Here is an 8,644-nt window from a genome sequence, read left to right on the forward strand (position 1 = left end):
GAGAGAAACACCAGGAGGGAATTTTATAAACGTTCCTTGGAATAGGAATGATATTATAAGTTTCACAAATGATTACCCAAGGCTGAGAGAGAAACCGATGGAGTGGTACTAACAGACAGTTAGGTTTGTGAAACTTTCAAAGTGCCTAAGGGAAGACTTGAATACACTTTTTGACATTGTTGTCCCAGCAGATTTTTGGATTGAATTCAAGAGGAGTGTTGAAGGCCGACAAGTGAACCTCAAAGAGATTTAAAAACAGGCATGCCATCTCCTGAAGTAATGAAACATTACTATAAAGTCATTAAGTTTCTGAAAACGAGAATTTTGCCGAAGAATGTTGATTGGCAGCGCATAGATAAAACTTCACAGGAAGGAAAATATTCAGTTCATGCATTCTATGAAAGGTTGTTGAAGGCGTTCAAACAATTCAGTGGTGTAGAAACAATTGAGAAATAGAGCATGAATCATTTGGTGTTCAGATTTGTTGAAGGGTTAAAACCAGAGGTAAGTCAAATGATTAAGAATCACTCAATTTGCTAGCAAGCAAAGTCAATTGATGAAGTGTTGCAGTGTGCTAAATACTGTAGTGATGAAATTGAGCTGAAGCAGAAAAAGATGAAAGAGAAAGCAATGGTATTGCAGATTAAGGCTGCACAGACAGGATTGCATGGGCATTTTCAACAACTGCCACAGGGAAATGGTTTGTTTCCGAGTTAAAGTCGAGGCAGAGGTCGAGGTGGAATGATGATTCCGATAGTCAATAGAAATGTGGATTTGAGTTCACTGGTGATGCAGGATGAGCAGCAAAGGCAAAAGGTGTTACCTTGTCATATTTGTGGATTAGTTGGAAATTGGAAAATACAGTGCCTAATGTTAAATCAGGGAGGAATAGTGCAGTAGACAAATGGTGTCAATTCATTTCAGGGCATGAGAGGACCTAGAATGGGAGGTCAAAATCAAAATTTCCAGAACAACATGAATAATAAGCAAAGTTTTTTTAGCCCTTACAGCCAGGGACAGGTTCAAATGACATAGAGCCCGATGGAGCAGCAACAAGTAATGCTTTCGCAAGTGGTCACAAATCAGAGTAAAAACAAAAGTGTAAAAACAGCTGAACAATTTCCTTTAAACAGATGACGAGAAGTATATGCTGGCCGCATCATTAGAAGTGGATCAGAGAGGTCCTTATGTGAAGGGCGAAGTACATGGTCATGAGGTTCATTTTCTGGTTGACACAGGAGCGACACGCAACATGCTCGACAGTAAGAACTGTAGAAGTTCCAGCCATACCGATTTCAGAAAGGACAGTGCAAATAGTAGGAGTGGCAAATAAACATTTGGTCAACACCCTTACAGAACCAGTTCTTGTAAAAATTGGTAATTTTAGAGATTAGCATAACTTTGTTGTTTGCGATTGTAGCCCAGTGTCATTATTGGGAAGAGACTTACTGTGCAAGATATATTGTTCCATTTTGTGTTCAACTAAGGGAATTAAAATTGAGACAAACAGTGATGAAGAGAAAGATTTGTCAGTTGATATTGGGAGAAGGACGATGTCTTGTGAATTAGTTTTGCTGAATGTTGATGATGATCAGACTGATGACAATGATCAGGAAAATGAAGATTACAATTTGGAAGACTTCATTAATTTCTTTCCAATCTTTGAAAATAAAGATTTACCGATCGATTTGCAGGAAAGAGTTAAATCAAAAGTTTGGGACGTTTCAGGTAAGGACATTTGTTTGATTAAAGTAGATAAAGGGGTCAAAGTGGCAGTGAAAGAGAATGTAGTGTTTCCACAGACTGCACAATACCCAATGGCAAATGAGGTAATTGAAGGTATAAGACCTTTGATAGAACAATTCCTGGAACAGGGGGTTTTGAAAGAAGTGATGAGCAGTCTGTGTAATTCACCAATAATGGGTTTGAAAAAGCAGAATGGAAAAATTTCTCTTGTTCAGGACTTAAGGAAAATAAATGACACTGTGGTGAAGTGTTGCCCAGTTGTGCCAAATCCAGTAGTGATAATGTTTCAGATTCCATGTGATGCTGAATGGTTCACAGTCATTGATTTGTGCCAAGCTTTCTTTTCAGTACCTATACATGAGGACAGCAGATATCTATTTTTTTCAAGTTTCTGACCAGAGTCTACTGTTGGTGTAGAATTCCTCAAGTGTTTTCAGACTCACCATCGATTTTTAATCAGATTTTGAAAAAGAACCTGGAGTCATTGATAATGCCTTACTAATCGACATTAGTACAGTACATTGATAATTTGTTGATTACATCAAAGACAAACAAAGGTTGTAGAGAGGATACGATTGCATTGTTGAATTTTCTAGGAGACAATGGTCATAAAGTATCTCCTACTAAATTGCAGTACTGTCAGCAAGAGGTGAAATATTTGGGACATTTGATTGAGAAAGGGTCGAGGAGAATTTCAAGAGAAAGAGTAGCACCAATAATGAAAATGAAACTTCCAAGTTCACAAAAAGAGTTAAGGATATTTTTGGGAATGGTAGGATATTGTCACCAGTGGATTCCAACATTTTAAGCCTTTTCAAACCACTGCAGAGACTGACACATAAGGATGTTTCAGATCCCATAATGTGGGATGAAGACTGCATGAGAGCATTTACTGAACTGAGAGAGAGTTTGTGTCAAGCACCAGTTTTAGGTATGCCTGATTACAAAAAACCTTTCTTATTGTTTTGTCATGAGAGAGGTGGATGTTCTTTGTCTGTCTTGACACAAACACATGGTGGTGTCAATGGTGCAGTAGCATATTTTTCAGCTACTTTGGATAATGTTGCAGCAGCCTTACCCGGATACTTAAGAGCAGTTGCAACTATTGAGCAGAGTATAATTCAAAGTGAAAACATTGTGATGGGTTATCCTCTGACAGTGATGGTACCTCATTCGATAGAAATTCTATTGACTAGGTCAAAGGCACAATACCTGACAAATGCAAGATTGACACAATATGAGACACTGATTCTTGGAGCACCAAATGTAATGATCAAAAGGTGCACAGTGCTTAACGTGGCAACACTGTTACCAAATGAAGGGGGAGATCTAATTAGGATAGACAATGTTGAACATGATTTTTGGAGGTGACAGAACTGTGCACCAAACCAAGAGATGACATTAAAGACACTTGTTTGAAAGACAATGATCAAATTCTCTTTGTCAATGGTTCTTGTTTAAGAGACGGTAGGGGTGCCTTCAGAGCAGGATATGCAGTGTGTACAGCCACTGGCATACTAGAAGCTTCATGGCTTAAAGGAGTAATATCTGCACAGGTTGTAGAATGGGTGGCTCTTACTAGAGCATGCCTACTATCGGACCAAGTGAAAGTAACAATCTACAGTGATAGTCTATGGATTTGGTATGGTACATGATTTTGGGAAAATCTAGTCACAAAGAGGGTTCCTGACTTCTTCAGGTTCATCTGTGAGAAATGGGGAAAGAATACATGATTTGTTACAAGCTGTACAGAAGCCTGAGAAAATTGCCGTGGTCACATAGGAAGAGATGCAATGATAAGGAGTTTTAAACAGTTCTGGTACAATCCAAAATTCAGACAAGTGGCGGAGCTTGTTTGCCATAGGTGCATTCAGTCCTCGCATTATAGGCTTTGAACGCATTAAAATTTATACCACGCGCTGAGTCGTGTGTTTCGCGTCGCGTGGTATCAAAGCAACCAACTCGCACCCCGCGTCACGTTACAGCCAAGCGACCAGTTTGGCAATAGGTCGTCCTCTGAAATTTAAGTCTCACGCCAACCAGGAAACGAGACGACCACCAAAACTGCAACCGCTGCAAACAGCATAAGATCCAGGTCGGTGGGTCCTTGTCCGTCTGACAAAGAAACTGTACCCCACTCCTGGTACCATATAATGTAACAGGCTGAGCGATCTCCGCCAAAGTTAGTATTCCCAAGTAACAGAATCTTCCAGGAATGCTTTGTAGGTATTGTAAGAATGGACCCACGGCCGCGACGACAACATTCCAAGTCAAGAGACTGCAGGCAACTGCTTCCAGATTAATACTCTCGAACCTAGAATGCAGCCAACACTGTCAAAGCTCATGCCACAAGACAACACATTCAAAGAATAACACAATGCACATGTTCTAAATACAGTAAAACAAGTGTGGTAAAAGTAACAGCATATTACAAGGTGCACATCACAATACCACCCTTGGCATACTGCCTTACAAAACTACAGGCCTCACTATACATTGAACATCCCCCTAACATCTACCTCCACCCCTAAAGTCCCACTTTCCCCTTTAATCTTGCAAAACCATACACCATGAACTACTGACTTCTGGTAATCAGAACACTTGAACTTCCCACGCTTAACTTTAAACCGGTGAACAATACTAAATATTTGAACCTGTTGACCTCCTCTCTTGGAGCCTGGTTTCTCTCTGTTGAGTTCAATGACCTTCTGTAAAGGCCCAACAAACTTTAGGGCAGAGGTCTTCATACTTGTGGATGCCGGGACCCCCTCTCAACATTTTTCAGGTGTAAGGACCCCACTCCTGACAAAAATTTCTAGAACGTGGTACTCCTCATCATCGGCAATCATAAACGCCCCCAAAACCCACTGCAAATTTTTTTTAAGGTGAGGAAATAATATTAAACACCGTTAAGCAAACCAAAGGTCAGTGAGTGTATGGGCGTGGTCAAAGGTGTAGCTAAAAACAAAGGTCATAATTTATGAGGAATTGGTGTAGGGCAGTGCCGCAAGTCTTCTTGCTACACTGCCCTACGCCAATATAAAATGGCAGGAATGGACTGTATTTATGAAATACAGTGCATTTCCCCTAATTACACCTGCTCTGGAGAGGCATAAGGTTTTGGCACTGCTCCAGTTTACATGATTTTATAAATCTGGGGCAGCATCAAAATCAATGGGTGTTGCATGGGAACACCCACCACAACAGACGTGGAACGGCTACGTGACGCAGAGTAAGGCAACGCAGCAGCTTGTGCTGCTTTGCCTTACTTCATATGTAGGAGGCCATGCAAAACCACACAGAGTGGCCTCATAGGTATGATTGAGAGACTTGTGCCACCGGAGCATACAAAAAGTGATGCTCCGGTGGCACAAGCCTCTCATAAATAAGACCCAAAATATTCTGTAAGTTTTTTTTAGGTCTTTCACCATCAGGTAGCTACATATAGAAAAACAAGTAAAAGAAAGTTGTTACTCATTGGAAAAGCACTTTCGTGCATTATGAAACCTCTATCAGTTAATGCACTGCAGAGGTCTGTGTGTAACCGGAGAGCAACATAATTAAATCTTGGTTGGTGCAGTGGAAAGTAGTGACTAGTGTATTGTTAGTGCCACGAGGTCACATCCTGTGACAGAAAGCACTGTGAATATGTAATGCATTATTTTATACTTGCATTACATCCAAAATGTATATTTAAATAATACCAGGAACATATGTAATACCATTCTTAGGTCGAGCGCACAAGTGCTCTGGCCTGTTGTAATCTGTGGGCTTTTAACCATGCCCACAGCATGCCCATCACTAGCACTTGTTCACGGGCTTGCCTTTCAAAAATACTTTGTTATCATTGGTAAATGCTTTACGCTTGGCCCTCTTTGGGGCAGTTTTGTTACCACCTTGGCCATCGACCCTATTACATGGATAACTGCACTTTTGCCGATACGTTTGACTGTGAGCAAACTTCTTTTTCCTTTTGTGTCTCTCCTCCACACTCACACTCATGGAGCCCATGGCGCTTTGAATCAGCTCGCTTATGTCAACTGTTTGACTCTTTATGTTTAATGTATGTGGCAAGAAAAGTCCAGTTAGGAATTACAATGCTAATAGGTCTTACTTGAGCAAACGCAAGACCCATTGCATTGCAAATGCTTGTTTTATTAGCTGTACCTTCAACACCTCCAGGTGAAGTAAGTGCTACGTAAATACGATTACAAATAAAAGCACACACTTCACAGCACAGTTGTTAACTCTTTGCACTACCACTCAAAATGAATACATATTTGTCATCACAAAGTTTTAAGTGATTAGGTCAATTAAAGCCAGAACCTGATCCCATACTTTACAGTTGCAGATCAACTTGTAGTTGGCACAATCTGCACGATGCTTCGAACCTTTGGATGAAGAGCTTGAAAAAGCACCCGGTCTTCTGCTGTTTCTGGACTCACCAAGATAAGGGCGACCCTTTCTAGTAGCCACGGTGCTGCTTGACAGGAAAACCTAAGCAGACCGTACCCTCCAGAAGGAGTCCCAGAGGATAAAACCCCCCAAAATGTGGGAAAAACCTCTACACAGGAACTCCTAAAAAAGAGAAAAAAACAAGGGCAAAAAAAGGAAAAATTGGAAAAAAATCACAATCAGCAACAGGAACTGGAGAAAAAATACGACGAACAGGAGCGAGGATCACCAACTAGAGGAATTGTTTGCAACGCAAAGAAGACCAGAACTGAAGGGCTTATATACTAGGAGACAGGGAGTGACAAAACAGGAAGAAAGAGCGACATCATCTTGGATTGGGAAAGAATCAGAAAAAGTAGCAGTATAAAAGGAAAAAGAAAGAAGGCATGCTGGGAAAAAGGAACACTAAGAAGAAAACAACATGGACACCAGAACAAGAAAAAGAAATGAAGGTGGAAAAAGAAGAAGAAAAAAGGAAGAAAGAATAGGGTTCTGACCAGATAAGTAAGAGAAAAGGTACCAGGGCTGCAGGCAGGAAGAGCGGTGCGACCGGTAGCACGAAATGTGCTTACCTGACCGCACTGAGAACAAAGACAGGCAAAAATGCTGGGCATGTCGATGCCGCCGCTCCGAGTAACGGAGCGTCGGCCCGACCATGGTGTGCAAGAGGTAGGCCGCAGTAAAATGCGGTGTCACAGTAGTGCACATTTGCATTTTATTCAGGAAGCAGGCGCCTGGCCCGAAGGCGTCTTTATCTGTCTGTGCAGCTTTGTTTCAAAGCACAGGAGACTCCCTGAAGGAAGGTTCAGCTGAAGCATTTTAATGATCGGAGAAGTGAGGGGGAAATGCGTGACTCTCTGCCCAGGACTCACCGCCCCCCAGGGAGGTTGTGCCCCAAGGATTGAAGACCTCTGCTTTAGACTCCCACTAAACTGAACCCCATAGCATCCACGCCACAAATTCCTTAATCTCCAGTAGATAAAGCCTCATGCCAAATTCGATAAATGTACCCCATCACTACGAAAAAACTCAACGGTCTCACAACGCAAATCAGGATGAGCTATACAACCAATACCCAAGTCCCTGCAAAAACGCCTCACCTCCCTATTCAGCTTCCTATGAGCACTATCTATGGTTGCTGGTTTGAAAGCACCTCTTCAAACTCTTCTAGGCACAAACTCCAGCCATACCAGAAAACAACCAGAACACTGTTCCTGAATCTCAGAAAACAACCAGAAAAATGTTTCTGAATCTCTTTCAAGTCCCTCTTCATAACTTTTACCAATGCCAAACCTTTTTCTTTCACCAAATCGTTTTCACCCAAGTGAATCAGCAAAATATCTGGGCACAATGATCCCCTTTTCAAGTTATTCAAAACTGGTAACAGTTCCCTCCATTTCATGTCCCCTTTGCCATGCCACGAAACAACACAAGATGCATCATCCAACCCCAGGTTAGCAACATTAGACATCCTGGCCTTCTTGGCTGCTCATCTGATGAATGAGTGTCCAACTATCCACACATTACGTTTGGCAGACAAAGGGCCTGGCACTGAACCTGCAAAAGAAAATACTATGAATTACATCCTTGCTCCCTCCCCGCTTGTCTGCCTCACATATCTCTGAAAACAATCCAAAGACCACCATCCCAACTGTTTGATACCCTCCCAAGCCCACCCTCGCCTCCCTGCCTCCGTAGCCACACCTCTGTAGCCGCACCAATCCTAAATGGGTGTGTGCCAAAATCCTTCCTTAAAATCCCCAGTGGCGTCAAAGATTTCCTTAGTATTTGTAACAACTGAAAGGCAGCAACTGCCTTGCCATTCAAATGCATAAAAACTAGACCCATTCTTTGTAACACAAGCCTTTCAAGTCTTAATCCCCACTGTAAAGGGCAAACCTCTTTCCTTTTCTGTGCGAGTAGCAGCACATAGGCTCCTCACGTCCTCTGATCCGTCTTGGAACAACATAGCAAAACAGATACCACTTGCGACTGTAAGGAGACGTCTTCCAATGACAAACCTTTGCTGTGTTTAGTCCCTAAGAGTTCAGATACACTGAAAGCGCCGAAAAACATCCATACCATCAATATAGAGAACAAGACTGTCTCCTGGGAGGAATGACAAACATCTGGCAATGTAGCAACCACCCTCTTTAATAACTCGAGTGTCAAAGGCTTCCGTAATGGATGTATCCATCCCTGTTCCCTTGCCCAGGCCACTAAAATGCGGGTACCTGATTCCTCCGCTGATGGCGCATATGCCCATAAGAGTTTGCCCATGAAAGCCATGTCTGCCAGCTTACCTGCTATTGTCACCCTTGACAGGCCCTTTTCTATAAGGCTCACAATGAAATGCACTACATCCTCTACCCTGACCCATTCTGAAGCTCTCTTTACTTGCCCCTGACTAGAGGAAATCCACCCAACTTGCTCATAAGCTCTC

Source organism: Pleurodeles waltl, chromosome 5 (genome assembly GCF_031143425.1).
Source record: "Pleurodeles waltl isolate 20211129_DDA chromosome 5, aPleWal1.hap1.20221129, whole genome shotgun sequence".
Classification (NCBI taxonomy): domain Eukaryota; kingdom Metazoa; phylum Chordata; class Amphibia; order Caudata; family Salamandridae; genus Pleurodeles; species Pleurodeles waltl.